This window comes from Parasteatoda tepidariorum, chromosome 1, assembly GCF_982258835.1.
Source record: "Parasteatoda tepidariorum strain Cologne lab strain chromosome 1, Ptep-v5.0, whole genome shotgun sequence".
Taxonomy (NCBI): Eukaryota; Metazoa; Arthropoda; class Arachnida; order Araneae; family Theridiidae; genus Parasteatoda; species Parasteatoda tepidariorum.
In genome coordinates this window covers 20,812,214-20,833,751 of record NC_141755.1, presented here as the reverse complement: position 1 = coordinate 20,833,751, position 21,538 = coordinate 20,812,214, and the positions used below count along the sequence as shown (strand labels likewise).

The 21,538-nt window shown below is 28.3% G+C and overlaps 1 long non-coding RNA gene across 1 annotated transcript; it reads right to left on the bottom strand.

Annotated features, from left to right (window-relative positions):
• Positions 1-437: 437 nt before the first annotated feature.
• LOC147816303 (uncharacterized) lies at positions 438-21,315 on the bottom strand. Its single transcript, XR_015433754.1, has 3 exons — positions 21,196-21,315; positions 3,358-3,424; positions 438-1,541 (listed from the first exon to the last, which is right to left on the bottom strand). It is a non-coding gene; the product is annotated as an uncharacterized LOC147816303 (long non-coding RNA).
• Positions 21,316-21,538: the final 223 nt, after the last annotated feature.

The following is a 21,538-nucleotide window of genomic DNA, read 5'->3' as shown; positions in this document are numbered from 1 at the left end:
CGAATTGTTTTACAGTGTTGTTAAATTTCTATTTCAAATTGTTTAAAGTTCACTTTAAATTCTTTACTGTTTATTGTTCTTCCTACCCCTCTGTTATATAAATATATATATATATATATATATATATATATATATATATATATATATATATATATATATATATATATATATATATATATATATATATATATATATATATATATATATATATATATACAGTGGCGATCACGTACTTAAGGACATGTCTTTATGAAAAGTAAAATCCAAAATTTATTGTTTACGCATAAGTTTATTGAATTGATAATTATGTATTGGAACAAAAAGCTTATTTTTAATATATTTTCACAATGAAAATCACTTATCTAACTGTTATACTTGAATTATGTAACATTTTAGAAAAAAATATGCATTCCGCATACTTAAGGACAACAAAATAAATATTTCTTAATCGTTAATAAAATTAATAACAATGTAAAAAATGTACAAAAAATAAAGATTTGGAGCTGGTATTTAGTCGGCAAGCCTTTTACCGCAATTACTGCTTCACATTTACGAGGCATCGAATTTACTAATTTTTGACTTCGCTTAGGAGGTATAGCTGCCCAGCCTTCTTGGACACATTTCCCTAAATCACCTACATTTTTTTGGTTTTTGCTGTTTCACATATTTATCCACATCTATCCACCCACATCTATCCACAGCGGGTTGAGAACTGGCGGTTGGGAAGGCCACTGCGAAACCTCAATTTTCTTGCTTGACAAGAAGGACTTCGCAGTTTTGCTCGCGTGCCTTATTGGATCATTATCGGCTTGTATGATTGGTTTTCTTGAGCGAAGTTTCCTGTAATAAGGCAGAAAAACAGTCTTGATAATGTCCACATACACATGTTGATCCATAATGACTTCGATTTTGTGAATTGGACCATATTGTGAACTCCACACCATCACCGAGCCGCCTCCACCTTTTACAGTTGATTTTGTACACCGTACATTAAATTCTTCACCGACTCGACGCCTCACATAACTTTTGCCACCTGAGCCCATTCTTTTGAACTTTGATTCGTCTGTAAATATAACTCGATTCCAGTCAGCCGATGTTCAGTTTCGGTGTCTTTTTGCAAAAGCTAATCGAGCTGCTATATTCTTCTTTGACATCAACGGTTTTTTCCTACATACGCGACCCATAAGCCGAAACTCATTTAAATGATGTTTGATGGTATTATTGCTTACGTGCTTGCCTGTTAATTCAGGGAATTCTTTTCTGATGTCAGGGGCGGTTTTGTGACGATCAGCTTCAGAAATGCGATGAATAATTTGATCGTATAATCGGTAGTTTTGCAAGGATGCGGTTTTCGGGATGCTTTTTCAATACTTTTGGTCACCTGAATAGATTTCAATGCTTGTAAAGCTGCTGTTTTTGATAATTTTAACCACCTACCGATTTCTCTAATGCTTAAACCTTCCTTTCTCAGAGTATCTATTCGACTTCTCTGTTCATTGCTAACATTTTTTCCTTTACTCATAATAATGTTGAAATTTGTACTAAAAAAAGAAAAAAAATATTAATATATTGTTTTAAAGCATCAAGCAAAGATAATGTAGCAAATTACACTTACATTGATCGATAAATTGATTGTAATCATTCAATAACTCATGATTAGACAAACTGTCCTTAAGTATAAGAAACTTAACAAAATACTATATTTTTTAAATAAACTTTTATGAAGCACTTGTGATCACGAATGAATTATTTGAGGATTGAAGTTCAACTAAGGTAGAATTCGTCATTATAGATATCTTGAGCATAATATTCATCCATTATAATGACGCATTTATTTTGAAAACACTGTCCTTAAGTACGTGAGCGCCACTGTATATATATATATATATATATATATATATATATATATATATATATATATATAGCTGTAGATAATAGCACACATATATAGAGCTATTTATTTAGGAACACTTTTCTAATATTTTTACATTACTTTGAATCTTTTAAGGAAAGCTGTTGGGATAATAAAATTTTTCTTAAAACAGCTTTCTGTTCCTTTGATGTATTTTAAACATACTTGTAACAAAAACTTTTTCATTTCCAATAAGTAATTTGATTATTTTTATTTTTTACTACGATAATACGAGAAAGATAAATTAAATATTGTTTTCATTCTTGCTTCTTCGTTTCACTTACGGCGAAATTTGATACTCGTATAAGAGTAAAATTGAACAAAGTGTCATTTTTAATTTTAGAAAAATATGTAACATAAGAAACGCGACTCTATTTAGCTCTAGGCACCTATAACTAAATATATCTTTGAAATATTAAAAACTGCATTATCTTTGATTCAATTATAGGTAAAAACACGAAACTAAATATTTTGAAAATATAACTGAACTGAACAGAAATAGAATATATTCTTTCGGAGTTATTGCATTGCTTGTTTCGATTAAAAAAATGCAAATTACCCCTCTTATTTAAATTTCGTTCAGTATTCTATTTAACTCTAATTTAAAAAATTTTTAGGAAACTTAATTATTGCTACAATAATGATTTGAATGAATGCAAAATCCATAATAATATAGAATTATCATAACATTACACACACACACACACACACACACACATATATATATATATATATATATATATATATATATATACCTCCAGACACGTAAAATCAGGGTAAGAAAGTTACTAAGTATATTTTTTGATATAAGATGAAGCTTATGAGATGAACTACTAAACATTTTGCATAATCTACGTAATTTTTGTTTTTAGATACAATTTCTGCAATGCCCCTTTCAATACATGCTATTGTTTGCAAATTTGCTTTTCTGCTACTTTCGAAAATGTTTTAGAAGCCTTATGCTCTCAAAGTCTTAATGCGTTGTGGGCATATCCTTCAATATTTTTTTCTCATCTTCATCGTTTTAATCACTATCATCCGGAATAGACATTAAATTAGATTGAAAAGTAATGGGATGTGTGTTGTTGTCAATATGCCCGTTATCGAATTCGAAGATGCTCAAACACGCAATTTTATTCCAAAAGGTCAGTTTTCCTGTTGGATACGGAGAAGCAGTTAACACTGATAAGCTTTATAAAATTCATTTGCAATGTATTTTAATCGGCACTGTTCAACCCTTTTGAAGTCAAATTCAGAGATTCTAGAACATTTACTTTTGCTTCGGAAGTATCTTTCAGGTCACGGGCGTGAATTAAAAAAAAATGACTACCTAACCAGTTTTTCCGTGTAACGTTCATCAAATGATTGGATAATATCAAGAATCAATGGTTAAAATTTGCTGGAAAAATGTCCACTCACAAATTTTACAATATAAGCATCCATACCTCTTTTAACCATCCATGCCGTGTTTTGCCCATCATACAGCTCTTCTGGTTTAACTCAAGGGGGAACCTGTCACAGACAAAAGAACAATAAGGTAGAATACAAAAAATGCTAGAAAAGCTGCAAACAGTTAAAAAACAAGTCTTTTCTTTTAAAAAAATTGAACGAGATTTGTAGAGAAGAAATTATTTTGAAACGTCTGTGTCACGAAAACGTACAAAATGGGGTTTTCTTAAAATGGATAACGTAAACTCCGGAATAATTTAACATTATCGGTGTATTATCGGTTTGTATAATTTTCATAGACCTGCAAAAATGACGTAGGAAGCATGGTAACGTACGAAACGGACAACGTTGAACCGGGATTCCCCTGTATATATATATATACAGTGGTGGCCAGAAGTGTGGACACTTTTTGAAAGTTTCATGTTTTTCAACTTTGTGCGCTTGTAGAACATATTAATTTTCACTTAAATACAAACGTTTATAAATCAAATTGAAGGTAATTTAATGTAGAATTTAATAACAAAACCAAAATTAAAATAACTGTATTAGAAAAAAAGTTATGCTCATTTTAGTAGAACAAACGAACACAAATCGTTTCGAATAGGGACGTATTTTGTAATAAAAGCGTACTAGCCAATCACAAACACTGTTCTTAATACCAATCAAATGTCTGTAACTATAGTTTAGGTTATATGCATGGTAAAAGAGTTATTGTAGTGGAAATATTTTGTGGAATGATGAATACTAGTACAATTAAATAGAGTATTGCTGTTTTTGATTAAACTAATTTTATCAACTATTTTTATAACTAATCAGTCCTTGTTTTTAATTAAACTAATTTTAAGCAATGTCATTAACAAGAAGAACTAATTGGACATCTACAAAAAGAAGCCGAATTGTCATATTGAAAGAAAATGGCCTCTCTTATGCTGAAATTGCAAGACAAGTTAGTGGTTCAGTGACTCGTTCTGGTGCACGAAAGTTCTGTTCACGTTATGAAAAAACGAAATCAGTGGAAAAGAAAGCCAAATCAGGCCGAAAAAAATGCACAAGTGCTACTGCCGATAGAAAAATTAAACGGCTATGCCTTCAAGATAGAAAAATTTCATCAGATGCCATTAGATGTGAAATGAATGCAGCGGGTATTGCAGTAAGTTCACAAACAATAAGAAGAAGGTTATCAGGATTTGAACTACAAGCTAGAACTCCAAGGAAAGAACCATATTTAAATCAAAAGCAACGCGAAAAACGAGTTAAGTGGGAAAAAGAACACATTAAAAGGTCAGAAAATCAATGGAAGCAAGTAATCTGGAGCGATGAGAGTAAAATATCGCTCTTTGGTAGTGATGGTAGAAAATACGTGAGACATAGAGTAGGTGAAGCACTTCATTCTGATTGCATTGAAGCAACTACAAAAAACCCAACAAATGTTATGATTTGGGCATGTATGTCTGCAGATGGTGTGGGCCGAATTCAAGTGATTGATGGCATCCTGAATGCCGAAAAATACATCGAAACTGTCCTGAAACCAAAATTGATACCTTCCATCAGGGATCTCCTCCCCAACAACGCACCATTTATTTTTCAGCAGGATTCAGCTCCATGCCACACAGCAAAAGTATGCAAAGCATGGTTTCAAAATAAAGGCATAGATATGTTACCATGGCCAGGAAGCAGCCCTGATCTCAATCCAATTGAAAATTTGTGGTGACGCTTGAAAATTCTTGTACGAACAAAACGTTCATCCAATAAAAGACAACTTATTGAAGTTATAATTGATTTTTGGCACCATGTGATTACGAAAGATGAACTCCAAACACTCGTTCACTCGATGAAAAGACGCTGTGAAGCTGTCTTAAAAAATAAGGGTTATCCTACTAAGTATTGATTGTGTAAGCATCACTTTAAAAAAATGCAAATCTAAGATAGATCTTACTATTAGTTGCATAATTTTTTTGTAATACAGATATTGTAATACTGTATTTATTATTAAATTCTACATTAAATTACCTTCAATTTGATATATAAACGTTTGTATTTAAGGGAAAATTAATATATTCTACAAGCACACAAAGTTGAAAAACATGAAACTTTCAAAAAGTGTCCACACTTTTGGCCACCACTGTATATATATATATATATATATATATATATATATATATATATATATATATATATATATATATATATATATATATATATATATATATATATATATATATATATATATATATATATATATATATATATATATATATATATATATATATATATATATATATATATATATATATATATATATATATATATATATATATATATATATATATATATATATATATATATATATATATATATATATATATATATATATATATATATATATATATATATATATATATATATATATATATATATATATATATATATATATATATATATATACTAGGCGCCCCTGGTGAACTGCTTGTTCACTTTTTTAAATAAAGTAGAAAGGACAATGTTCGTATCACTGGTCTTTAACTCACTCAGTGTAAAGTATAAGAAAAGGTAAAGCGTAAAGTAAAGTGTAAAGCATAATGCAAAGTTTAAAGTAAAGTGTAAAGCATAATGCAAAGTTTAAAGTAAAGTACAAAATAAAATGTAAATCAAAACGTAAAGTAAAATGAGTAAATAAAAAACTGTTTAATCCAAATAGAAAAAAAAGGATTTGTTTGTTTAATCCATTTCATGAACTTAACATTTTCTCATTCCAATAGAGGAGGAATCGTATATCTCTTGTTCATTTCTTGATTCTGGGCGAGAACGATAAAATAAAGAACGATATTTCTTTTAACCGTGTAAGCATTCGGAAATTGCTTAAAATAATTATCACAACTGGTTATACATACCGGTTATTATTTTTATTATTACCGTTTATTAAAATTATGCGGCAACTTTAAAATTATCACTTAAAAGTGTTATCACGGCCTTAAACATCTATGTTAAATGATAAGAGTTAAGTCTGACCTTGGGATGAGTTCGCGAATTTAGTGGGCTTCACTTTGAACGGTTTCATTTGCCCGTATCAGCAACTCATTGGAAATAAATATCAATGATTCATATCGTATCATTGTGAATCTGTTATTAAAAATTCAGTACAACATATGCTAACATAAAAAAATAATAATTTTTACAGGTGTGCGCTTCATAGATAATAAAACAAATTCGCAACTTTGCTAAAATCAGACTGTGCACTTATTTGTTGTTTATTATTATTTGAACCCCAATGCATTTTATTTGTAAGGGTATTTATACTAAAACTTATAAAACTTAAAATGCTATAAATTTCTTAAGTTAAAAGAATACTCAGATCTTAAAGGGTAACAAAATATTTCGAAGCAAAAAATAAATTCAAAAATTTATTTAGTTTAATGTTCAAGAACCGAAACACAACATCACCAAGTCAATGAGTATTTACTTTAAAAGTTAAAATCAGTCTTTACGTTCATATGGCATGTTTAAACGATAATTAAAAAGACTTATGTTTACCTATCAGCTTCATTCAACTCGAACAGACAGTACGATTATTTTTTGTTGTTATAATTGTTTCCTTTCTTATTATTTTCACTCACTTAACTGATCTAGTCCTTCAATGTGATTACACAAAAATAACACTTTACGTTTCCTAATGCATCTAGCCACTTTCGGGGTTCAACCACTCCTCCTTAAAAATTTAGATTATCTTTATACGTTTTATGACATTTTCATTTAAAAGGTTAGCACCTGGAGAATTAAAAAAATTATGTTTAAAAATATTAAAAAAATCAATAATTATTTGCAACTTTTGGCAACAAGGAGTTTTAGCATTACGTTAATATTATTAGTTTAATAATTCTAAAAGACTGGAAATTAAATGCCATCTGGAAGAATAGAGATGTCTAAGCCACACAGCCGAACTACATCCTTGAGTGTAATAAATCAATTGATTGTCGAAATTTTGTGATTGTGAATGGCAACTAACTGTTTTCACAAATCCTATTGGATGATACTTATTCCTAATCCCAATAGAAACGTATTCTTATTGGTTGCTATGTAACTGATTTATCAATGTGATGGATTGCTGGTGAACAGATAAGTGAACTATAGTCAGCTTAGATGTCTCTTTGAGAATAAACATGTTTTTGTTTAAAATTACTTGTTACTGTTAAATATAGTATTTTTTTAAAAATTTTGATAACTTATGATATCCTACTTATTTGTTTCTAGCAAGAGTGTTTTCATCCTTTATATGGCTAACCATGTTTTTTTTTCTTATTGCTTACTTCTTTTTATCTGCTACTCCATGCATTCTTACTCCGTTGATTTACATCTGTTTTAGGTATACATTCAGTGAAATTATGTTGTTTATACTTAGTTTTTAATTATTTCATTCCACGTTTTCCATGTTTGAAAGTATTTCTTCTCCGTTTGTGCTTAGATTTTATTTGAGATACCTTGGAAGAGCGTGAGTAAGTTTTAGAGTAACCTAAGTTACGAAAAAACACATTAAAGATTATTATTACTCTAACACAGTGTTAAAAACACACTCAAGTAATTATTTAAAAAAAAATAAGTTAAATAGAAATCTCTTATATGTCAAATGCTTAAGTTTTCTGCAATACTTAGATACAAATTGAAATCGAAATAAATAAATTCATATGCATTTTTTAAAATTCGAAGTAGATTCTCTTGAACTAATATTTATAAATGAAACATTTAAATGGATGTGTTAAATAATTTTTTTGGTAAAAATTCTGGTGAAGATGAGACGACTCCAAACGAAAGTATACTGTATTTTCTAACATTAAAAAATATTTTGTAATATTGCATAAAAATCATATTTAATCTATACAGATAGATATGTACCTACGCCACTCAATATGTGAATTAAGTCAATCGAACATACGACTTAAATGAAGTAAAGAAAAATATACATCTTTGAGATCCAAAAATATTATGTAAACCAGGAACCAACTTAAAAGATATCGAAATATATTGAATCACGAAAATGGGCTAAAGAATTAATTTTTGCACTTTCCCACCAATAAGGTAATCCCAATGATGATAAATGGCTGAAGTCCTTGGATTACCAGGCTAACCTTGTGAGATTTTCATGGTTTTCTTCCTTTCGTAACTCCAAATGGGGTTAGTTTCATCAAAAAATTCTCTATGTGGCCTATTTTGTCACAATGATTGACCATGGAAATCTTATCTGTAGGGTCGGGTTCTTCATTAAAAGACCACATGCACAAAAAAAAAATATTGTCAAAACTACAAGAATATGGTAAAATTTACAGTGTTTCTGTCCCTATGGAATAATAAAAAGCTAGATAAATTTTATCGAGACGTTTTACTAATTATTTTGGTTAGAGGAGCAATAAAATATTTTTTTATAATCTATGAATATGTGACAAAATTTGGTAAATGAGGTAATTTTATCACTATAGCTAAGAGCATATAGAATAGAAATCCTTCATTTGGTAAAATTTTCTTTTTACTTTTGTATATTTTACTAAATGTGCATTAATAAGATTTTCGAAAACTGTTAATGGGGTGTTAAACAACAGTGGTAAAAACAATTTCAAGAGGATTGACGGTTTTGCAGGCAATGCATGTTTTTATTTTACTAAGTATTTCGTTTACACGGCTTTGCGTTGTTTGTTTCTGTTTTCTCATTGTGTTCCTTTTCTTTCATTTATTCTTTACTATATTAGCTTTTTTTTCTTTATTATAGCGGGTGGGAAGTTATTTTATTCCTGCGTTAAGTGATTCCGACTTAACGTTGGAAATTCTGACTTAACGCTGGGGATTTTGAGTTAACGTTCTGACTTAACGTGTGACGGCAAGATGAAAAAAAATGATTTTTAATGGTACCTTAAAGACATGGAGGAAAGATTGCATGACATGGGTATCAGAATACTTACTACAGATAATTACTACAGAATAATTACTATTTAAAATATAGCTACAGTGTCTAAAAAAAGCAACTGATCTGGTTATTGTAAAAATAAATTTCCCTCTATTAAAACTCTGAAAATTTTATATAAAATAAATTATTTTTTTCATTCGCCCCCTAAAAAAATGGGAGATTTTATTTCTGGTATTATCCTTGTAATACTCTTTTTCAAAACCTGAAATTTAATGCATTAGTTAGTGATACAACTATAGCCATGCTGACTCGAATAAAGCCTAGTTTGCATCTTAATTATTGAAAGCAAAATTAACCTAACTAAATACATTATCACATCTTCCACACTTATATATTTTACATATTAATAGAAACATTTTTTATTTGACATTAAGAATTAATGTTATGGCATTTCCTTCTAACTATTCACCATCTTCATTACCATATAAATGTATATAGGAAATGCAAATGGTAAACAATCACAAATTTCCATTTAAACAAGGTTTCATACAAATTCGTGCTCAGCGTTTATCTCAGTGGAATATATAGGATGATTTAAAACAGGTTAGAGAAATGAAAATTTCTTTATGTAGTTTCTTGTATTACTATACAAATAAGCATAGTTTAAATAATTTAACATTCGATGTCTACATTTCAATTTATAAGAATCTTAAGACACTGAAAACGCATAAATTTAAAATGATGTTAGAGTTTTTGAAACAAGAAGGAAAAACAAATCATTTTATTTCATGTTTAGTCTGAAAAATTATTAAAAATCAATGACGGATTGATTTAATGTTATATGTACTTATAGTATCACTGCATAAGCTGTAAATGATACATATTTTAAGAGATACGTATTCCCAAATTTCTTCGCATTATAACAAAAATAATTGTAATGTATTTAAGAAAACACTGAACTTTCAGATTTATCGTGATCTAATTGTATCGTGATAGTATAACTGTATGTTTAATCAGTTATACTGATACTAAAGCACACACACAACTAAATTTCTTTGTAAATTTTGTTTTTTTTTGTCTCAAATAAAATAATTCCACCAAACCTTAAAACTATTTTATTTTTTATAATAATAATGATATTGATGATGAAATAATAGTTTTAGTAATGATAAAAAATGAATTTACAATATTTGGAAGAAAAAGAATTTTCTTATTGAAATAAGTGTATCTTTATAATTGTACCTTTATAAAATAATTGTACCCATTACATTTTTAGTAAGTGACTTGAATTCTATAAGACATTTGTTACTAAATCCTATGTAGTTTCATGTTTTTCATCACAAACGAAGTAAATTTCTCACATGTATTACTAATTTATTTAAATTATAATTATTTCATTCAAAATGCTTACATAATTATAGCAACAACAAGAAACTCATCGTAAATCACAGCACTCGATTTTTAATTTCGAAATACTTGTATCTTTTCATCAAACAATACTATTATCATAGAAAGCAGGTGTAGTAAATAATATTAATTCTATAAGATAGACATAAGTCACTAAATAAATTTGCACGAAAAGTTTCTTGTTGATATCAGAAATAAAGCAACTTCCACAAAGTTTCGAGCTGATTTTTTTTCTTCATTTAGTAACACATTTTACGGTTATAATAATTAGAAGATTTGAAATACCTGTAATATCTAATATATATAATTCTCTTACGTGGCTCCCAAATTTTGGCTGTATTTATTTTCCGCCGGTGGCAACGGTTGCTTTGTCTTGTTTACGTTACTATTTCTCTTACACGGCGAATCGACCAATGACTGCCGCTAGAAATGTCACATGCCAAATCTAGCTGAGGTGGCTCAAGCGCTTTTAAAAACGGAAACTGAAATAACCAGAGAGCATCAGCTGCGGAAATCTCATACTATTAAGATAGACAGAAGTGAGTAGTCTTTGTCGATAGATCTCTATTTTAGTATTTTGTCGAAAGCGCTTTTTTTCACGAATTTATATATTACGAATTTATTTGACGATTTTTGACTTATATCACGAATTATACTATAGCACATTTCTAATAGGTTTAACGAATTACATGTCATTTACTTAAATTCAAATTTAATTTAATGACTTAATATTTACTAAAAAGATGTAATTTTTTTTAAAAAAAATGTATTTATATGGATTTGAATGATTGTTTTGAATTCTTAGAATTTCGTGCATTTGCAATGTACCTAAGTTAGTAGCGAGCGAAGCGAGCTTTGTTTGCGAACATACCAAATAAGATTGCGTAGCAATTTTCGGGGGTTGGCGAGCTTTAGCGAGCAGGGGGCGCAGCCCACTAGTGATAGTACATACGTAATAAATGATATTAGTCTTACAAAGCATATGTCACTAAGTAATTTACGAGATTAATCACAAATGAACCTCCTGTAATTTAGAGCTGATATTTTTTTAATTTGATTACATCCTATTTTATGCAAATAATAATTAGCAAAAAATTTATTATATTAATCATGCAAGAATTACAACGATATATTATAAAACAAAAGTTTTTTTTAATTGAAATATACAAGGGCTTCAAATGTAATAATACTCAGGGAAGAGAATTCTTGTATAATTATTGTACTGCATGGAAATGACATTTTTAGCTTAAAAAAATCATAATTCTGGTTAACAAAACCAAAATATACAGTATATACGATTCGTGTGATAAATTTTCCACTTGTATGTTAACGGTTGACCAGAAATTCTGGTTTTCAAAATTGAAGCTCTTATTAATAGTTTAATAGTTTTCGTAGTAAAGTATCAGTAGTTTTCAATTGAATCACCTTTATAATACTATTGCTTTTTTAGTAAGTGATACGAATTCTATTAGACATTTAGTATTTAATCTTTAGTTTCATGTTTTTCATAACAAATCAAGCAAATTCCTCAGACTTAAAGCAAATTTGTTTAATTTATAATTACTTTATTTAAAATGCTTTTATAATCATATCAACCACAAAACACTCATTTAAATCATAAAAATGCTAGATTTTTAATTTTGAAATACTTGCATCTTTTTATCAAATAATATCATTTACATGTGTAGTAAATGATATTAATTCGATGACATAGACATAAATCACTAAATATTTTTGCGCGAAAAGTTTCTTGTTTATATCAGAAGTTAAACAACTTCCAAAAAAATTTCGATCTAATTTTTGTCAATTCGTTACAAATTTTGCGATTATATTCATTAGAAAATTTGAAATACCTGTATCATAATATATATAAGCTGCTAGTGATATTATTTAATAAATATTTTATACTAGTTATTTTATGAAAATTTTGTTTTATAAACATTATTTTGTAACTATTCACTAAATATTTTATATTATTAATCACTTATCACAAATAAACCTCTTGTAATTTGGAGCTGATATTTTTTTAATTTGATTAAATCCTATTTTTATACAAATAATAATTAACAAAAAATTAGTTATATTAATCATGTATTAAAACAACGATATATTATAAAAACAAGAAGTTTTTATATTTGAAATGTAAAAGGGCTTCAAATGTAATAATACTCAGAGAAAAGAATTCTTGTTTAATTATTATACTCTATGGTAATGACATTCTTAGTTAAAAAAATCATAGTTCTGGTTAACGAAACCAAAACATGCATTATCAGCCATTCATTAGATAAATTTTCCACTCGTATGTTAACTATTTACCGGGAACTGTGGTTTTCAAAATTGTAGCTCTTATGACCAAACATTTAGTACAAAATACAAATCTAAAATGTCAATTTGACAAAAAATATGGTTTTTGTGCCATGCTGTAAATTATCATGATAAAATTACCAAATTAACCAAATTTTATAGCATATTATAAAAACTACTGATCTACTTCAGCTTTGCCCAGGCGTTTCTACATTTGCAAATGGTTATGATTTTAAATTTTGGTAGATGTCAACTCACAGCTTACATAGGGAAAAAAAACTGACGTGAAACAAAGGCAACAGATATTTCTAAATAAAGCAAATTTTATCAAAATGAATATTTTAGAGCTATACTCGAGTAAAATTACCTAATTTCAACGCATTTATCACCAAAAACAATGGTAATGAAAACAACATTTTATTGTTAATTTTACCAAAATCCTTACCGAGAGACTATGGTAAAAAACTACAGAGAATTTTGGTGCACCCGTAGAGCCAGAAACATGGTAAATTTTACCATATTTTGGTAATTTTGGTCATGATTTTTTCTCGGTGCTGCATCACTTCCTGTGTACTGAGTGATATTAGTTCTATAAGTGATATTAATTCAACTTGTGTCACTAAATGTCTTCTTAATCTCTTATTTTTGCCACAAACAAAACAAATTCATCAGAACTTGATGATGTCTTAGTAAGCCGCACTTCACAAGAATGAAAAGGAAATATGATGTTTTTTTTTTCGTCCCGAGGGGTTTTGTAACATTTCTTTCAATTTCTCATAGACTTTTCTAGTATACACAAACTCCTTAGAGAATTACGGTTGGTAACATATTTTCCTTTTTTTCTTTTCATTACTTTCTTTCTCGATCGAAAAGATTGACAAAAAGAAATAGAATTTTTTATGCGTTTTTATCCTTGGAATGCTTCCAAAGTGTTGGTTATTTGTGCTTATCATTTATTGTAATATTAGTTAACAGTAATTTTATTGATTTCTTGATTGGATTTTGGCATTACTAAATTTATTATAATGCCAAAATCCAATCAAGAAATCAATAAAATTACTGTTACAAAAATGTTTTTTATTAATTTAAAATGATAAATTTCAGTATAAACAACTTTTGTAATACGTAGTTTTTTTATTATAGTTATGAATGTTAATTTTATTTAAAAATTATATTTTGGTATTTGTTAGAGATTGTAATATGTTTTTATAGTTGGTGTCACGTGACTCTGACTGCTGCTGCTGCTTTCATTTAATTTTTATTCTTTAACTTTGGTTTTTATGTTGGCAACCTTCTTGAAATGTTTTGAGTTGATTATTTAGTGTTCGAATTAGTTAGGTTTTGAAAATATCACTAAATGGAGATTGCTTTAGAATTAATAAATGTTTGTTAAGTTTTAATTTGTATCTGTTTATTCATCTGTAGAACTAGTAGTTCATTTGAATAACATTAAAAAGGCGTCCGTGAAATTTATTTGTTTGCTGCAATTTACAGAGTATTAATGAATTTGAAATTATTAAGTTTGATGATGATAGGAATGAATATAGGAATTATTATTATTTGTAACTGGAAGAGAGTCTCAAAATATCTTATTATAAAGACTTTGATATACAGCTGCTTGCAATTATCTCGGATCACTATATTTGTTTTATAATTTTATAAAACAATTTTTGAAGGAAAAACAAATAATTTTCATTTTATAAAATAATATTGTAATAATAGACAGTAATGGCATCTGATAATGACATTTTTGGAAAAAAAATCATTATTCTGATAATAAAGGCTAAAATATACGCTTATTATACCAGTCGTTTGGTAATTTTCTTTTCTTGTGTAACTCTTTAAAGGTTTCCAAAATTATAGTTCTTATTACCACAAGTTCAGCATAAATTGCAAATCTGAAAAGTAAATTCAACATAATAAAGGGTTTTTAATGCCATGTTCCAAGGTATGGAATAAAATTGTCAAACTTCATCGGATTTACCAAATTATATCACATATTAAAAAACATATTAAAAAATCATTGTTCATTGTTAATTTTGACAAAACCATTGCTTAAGTGCTTCTGTAAACATTTTCGAGCTTATATTTTTTCCCAAAGAGTAAGAAAAACTGGGAATTTTACCATATTCAGGTAGTTTGACCATACATTTTCTCCTTAGTGTAGAAAACACGAAGATTATAAGGAAATACAATATTCTCATGCTTATAGCTTTATTGCTAAGTTTTGGTTTCATTTTAATTTAATTTTTCTTAATTAAATAAGAGGTGAAAAATTAATATGAAAGCAAAAAATATATGAAATAATGCCGTTAATTAATTTGCCTTAAAAGCCATACCTTTTGCTAAAATCAAATGAAAACAACTACACAACATAGACTAAATAATGTTATTGATCTTATTCTTGTTACAAAGTTCGGAATAATTATTTTAATTTTAACATTGATATTTTTTTGTAAAATGCCCCAGCTCTTCCCCAGACATTCCATGGGTTTGAGACCTAGAAACGGATTTGGCGTCAGTACAACATCAATATGTAACCAATTTGTTTTAAAAATTCCTTCATAGAGAAGCCTCAAATCACGATGGAATCACGAGGATTTCAGCCACTGCCTGCCTTGCTGTGACGCATAGAGTGATTCAGTGGTAAAAAGAAACAAGTTCCAGTTCACCGTCGGATATGAAATCGCCACCATAATGCCCAATAATTAACTATCAGTAATTTCATCAGTGTAAGCATAAAATACGCTTTTAGTTATTTGTTTTAATTTTAAAATTTAAATTGATAACGAAAACACTTGTATTTTTAGCAGCTAGTTCACCGATTTCATAAAATTTCGGAAACTGAAGTGATTCAACTTATTTTATTGCTGTTATAACTTTTAAATTTGTTAATAATGAAATATAACTTACTTCCTGAATGTTCAGTAATTATTACTTATTTGGAAGTTTAAGACTTTTGCCCCCTATAGCCATTTTTTAAACAATTAAAGAATAGAAATGAGTTTAAATTAGAAAAAAGAAATGCAACAAACATAAGAAAACTATAGAAGTAAACAAGCTCTAGATTGCCTGATCCTAAAAGTATGATGGCAAATGAGGCAAATCACCGCTGCCTTGCCAGATATTTTAAACTTGTTGAATATCCTAATCCATAATTGATCCGTCTAATTCGTTGACGAGCTCGTCATCAGTGGTAACTCCAGACCGTTACCATGCCCGTCACGGTGACTTGAATCACCTCGATTGTGATCTCCCATGAAAATTGAGTGAACTGGCTTTGAAGCCCAGGGATAGCTGGTTGATACGAATTCCACAACCAGCTCACACCGACCACAGTGCTAACGTAAAATACCCTCAGTGATAGATGAATCATTGATTAGAGAGCTATCAAGCTAACAGTGGGAGGTTTTCATCTTCATGTAACGCATATGAGGGTTAGTTCAATCAAAATGTCCTCTACGAAGGCAAATTTACCACAATACTTGATCCAGGAGTTTCCTTGTCTTCTAGATTGAGTTCACAGTTATAAGGCTACGGAGTTGAACATTAGTAGTAGAAAAGTTATAAAATAATATGAAAACAGAACTTTCGATTCCATCGATTTTACTGCATGCACTCGGTCGAACTGAATGAGGTCGAGGTTCGAACCTAGGACCTTCCGATTCGTAATCCAATCATCTAAACCTTGGGCTACATTTCACTCTCATTAGTTTTGTGTTTCACTTATTGTAATATGTATAATTGTTTCAAATATATCAATATTTAAAATTTTACTCGACAAATATCTTCAAAGCTAGCCGAAAACCATCTTCTTTTTAACAGAAAGTGGATAAAATTTAACTTGTAATAAATGTATCCAAAAGAATTAAAATTATAAATATCGATGACGAGCATTTACAGGCGACATAAAAGTCTATGTAGCTTCAAAATATATGATTATTGAAGGTTAGATAAGAAGTGTATATTTCCAAAAGACCGATGTTTTTTCATGGTGGTTCATTCAAACAAATGAGTTATATTTGTCAAATGCTGTTCGTCTATATATTTTCATTCTCCCTTCTAAACTCGCATAGTTACTTCTCTTTCTATGTTACAAACTGCGTGGCATATTTCTTCGTAATGGAAATTTATTTTCTAGAACGAAAAATTGATCGCAGCCCTCAATGGAGTTGTTATAATGTTTTTATTACTAAAGTTTTATTTTTATAGTTATAAGCATTAAAGGCCAGAGTGGATGAAAAGAAAATGTCTGTAGGAAAACATAATATAAAAGATTGAAACGTAACTAAACCAATTCAATATATACTATTCAATAATAAAAACTAAAATGTCTCAATACATTTATAAATTTTATAATAAATTGCTTTTAAAAAAACATAGTTTTGTTTTTTGCAAGAGAGTTTTTTTTTTAACATTTGTTTTTGAATCAGCAAATATATTATAAATTGTTTTAAACAATAAAATATTTTTCATTTTAAATAAACTTAATATCATTAGAGAGTAAGCTATAATATAACTGTAATATAAAGTTATTTCAATGCAGGAGCAACGAAGAAATTGTATTACATAACATAAATTGTATTTTTACTACCAAAAATGCAAAAATACATTTTTCTTTAAACGAAGAAGCATATTTTTCCTTCTAATTATTTAAAATACCAATTATATTTTATTAAATTTGAGAAAATGCTTGTTTTAACTACTCCAGATAAAATATTTGAGTAACAAATTAATACTATTATTCAAATGGAATGTGCTCAAATAATTAATAATTTGAATAATAAATAAATAATTCATGTAATATCATTTTAAGAAAAGTCTTTTTTCGTCAGATATGTTTCTATTTACAGTTTTCTGCTCATTTTTTCAGTAATTATTAAACTATTTAAATAATTATATGGTGCTCAGTAAGGTATTAAGATAAAAAAAACATGTTTTATTGTATTACTAGCTGAAAGCAATTTATTATAAAAGATCTTCTTTAAAAATTATAAAGCTTTTTTTGGTGTTCTCATAGAGCCAAAGTACAGTTAATTTTACTATGTTCTGGTAGATTTGACGATAAATTTTTTTCTCAGTGTGTTATTTTTTAAAAGAACATATGTTTTTAGTGACAAAGAAGCAAAATTGCTTCATTTTCTGCGAAACAAAATCTGTATTGTTTAAGCAAAATGTATAATGAAAAAAAAACTCTTAACGCCATTACTATGCAACAATTTTTAATACTTTAAAATAAAACAATGTTGTAAATACCAATATTCTAGAAACGTTCTCTCTAATTACTCTTTTAAACGCATTGTAAAGATCCATTCGAACAAATGTTCAAACTTCATAGATCATTGCTTAGATATAACTTTTCGTAGAATAAAATATGATTTTCTCAATCAAGAAATGGCCATTGCCATTACTTATAACTCATCTTCTTTAAAAAATCAATACCTCAATGACTATAAACTTTTTGAATCATTCATCATTTTCCTGAAATTCTATATTTAATCGTGTACCATTAAAAGATTAAATTAGCTTTTATGTACTCTAATCGTTAATTACTTTAATTGATTTTAAGTCCATTTTGTTTGACATTGATAAATTACACACTTATTTTTTTATGATTTGAAGTAAGTAATTTATCATTTCATAGTACGCGAAAAGTTTTCGACGAAGTTAACTAAATCTAATAATGATTTTAATTACATTATGCAGGCACATTTTTAAGAAACTAAACATTTGTCTAAGTAACTTAAATTCGTATGCTCGTTTTAGTACAAAACTTATTTTTTGTCTTCCTTTAAGTAATTAATAGTATTGCATCTAAAGTAATTAATATCAATTGTAATATTGTTTCCCAAGTTCAAACACACTGTTAATTAAAGCAATTGAAATTTTTAAAATTAATACTAATTAAAAGAGCATTTTTCAATTGTTGTAAAGAAATTTCTTAAACTACGTAAAGATATTTTATGGATCTATTGCTTGGTTGGACAAAAACACGTTTTTTCCGAAAAGATTACGCAAAGATCCGTAACTAGATCACAAGTAAACATTTTACAACAAAACAGCTCTGCTGCCTCAGCAGACTTTTACCATATGAGAATAACTTTTCTCTGTGAAAGTAAAGAAGTAAATCTTTACTCGCACCAGATGTAAATATTTTGTGTAGATCAAATTTGTAACGACCAGTCATCTTTGGCATTCGAACATAGGTCATTTTTTTTTTCAGATTTGAGTGCTTTGTTCCTTGGGCCACTCTGACTCAAGCGCTTTATTACACAAAAATTGTGATAGTGAGAATTTTCTTCGATGTTGTATCAATTTGAAAATTAAATCGAATTGCAGTTTTATTTATACTACATTCAAAACTATAAAGCAATTTCTAAAAAGTAAGAGCAAGTAGAGAAAATAATTGTTAACTGATTGGAGAAAAGATAAAAGTTAAATTTTCAAAATTGCATGGCAAAACCTAGAATTTCAACTGACGAGGTCAATCCGTTTGTGATAAGAATGAAAAACGGAATAAAATATGGTTTTGTTAACAAAAATACCATTTTGTCAACAAAACGGCTTTAAGCCGTTAAATAGGAGGAGAAATTCCAAAAAAACTACGGATATTTTTTACAGTGTTAAGTCCAAAAATGAATATAAATGCTACATTTTACTTTTGGTGTCTTATTAGGGGTTGATTTATTCTTGTTTTCCAGTTGCATCATCTTCGGCCAAGAATTCAACTTCTGCAATACACATACGTCACAGCCCCTTAAATACCTACACACATCATTCATACTTCCACAGATCGTAATTTTGAACTGAACCAGATCACGACCAATCTCCGATCCAGTACCTCACAGAGGTACTAATTTGCTATGGGAGATTAAAAGACTCAGTGACCCCGACAGATTTACCGTGCAACTATGCCCATTTCGCACACGGGGACAGTTCGACCTGAGGGGAAGGAACTCACTACCTCTTGGACATGGGCCTAACGTCCTACCAACCAGGCTATCCTGACCCCCATACTTTATTAACAGTTACAAATTAAATAAGGTGTGTTAGGAGTTAGTAAATAATATTTATTCAGATTTTTAAATGATAAAGACAGGAACTAAGAAAATTATAGTCTGCTTATCGCAAAGAATATTTTAACGAACTCATACTAAAGAACTTCGAATTATACTTTTAACTAGCATTTCGAATTGATATATTCTTTCCTGAGTTAATTAAAGGTAACGTTTAATATAAAACTTTTGAATTTTGATTAAGTTTAAATTTAATATTACTTTTAAAGTTTTTTGATTAATACTTTTTAATTAATAATTCACTTTATGTAGTACTTAATTGATAACAGTCGAGTCAAAATACAATAAGAATATTTGTTTACGCCTGAGAAAGCATCAAGTTCAGTTGTCAACATCTTTTACTTCCTCGATTTTTCCGAGCCACTGAGCAAAACAATTTTCGATGAATGTAACATGAGGGATGCATTTTCTTTTTCTCAAATAACTAATTCCTGTATTCTGATTTCCGACGAGTGACCCATCATTATTCTCTTGTCATTAATATTTATCTCTTATTGATAAATGGACTTCCACTCAATCATTTTGTTTAAAAATGCATCAGGGACAAATAATAACAATGTTTAAAAAAATCTTTCTATAATAAACTATGGGTAATACTTTAAATCTATATTAAGTATATGCATTTTAAGCATAATTTCAAAAACTCAACTTTCTTCTTCTAGAAAATTGTCTTTATTTATATCAATAATTTATATCAATAGTGCATTAATTTCTTTGCAATTATTGTAAGAATGATTATAACTAACGAGGAAAATAATGGATGTGCCAATCGCCAATTCTGAGATTTTTTAAACATAGTTTTGTTTGAATAGAAAATAATATGCAAAACTTAATTGGCATTTTTCGAAGTAATTATCAAGTTATAAATTAATAAATATAAATTTTTACCCTAAATAATAAATATAAATTTTTACCCTAAATAATAAATATCACTTTTTACCCTGATAATTTCTATTAGAGCCCAAGCGAAAGGCATGTTGGCTGAAAGGGGGTGTTTTAGTTTTCTTCTTAATCAAAAACGTTAATCTTTCAATTTTGAACAAACTAAAACTTAGAGAATAAAAATTATATGTTTTAAAGGATATTATCTAAAATCTTGGGCTCAATTTTTCATTTTAAAAAAACTTTACAATAAGGAAATGAATGAAAAAACTTACTAAAAATAAAGCACAAGCTTGCTCTCCTCGTTTTTTTGTTTTAGTCTAATAGCACAACCTATTCTTTGTTAAATGCATTTAGACTTCGCAATTTTTGTTAAAATTTTTATTAATAACAACGTAGGTGCTCGAAGTATTACTCTCTATTGTTCTTATCTTTTTACAGATAACTTTGTTTGATCAGAAACTAATGCATAAAATTTATCTTGCCATTTTCGAAATAATTATCAAGTTATATATTATTCAAAATCAATTTTTACCATGAAGAAGGTATCAATTTCTGCAAAGGCTATAAAGAGTTGTTTTAGTTTACGATATTTTCACCTTAATTAAATTCAATAAG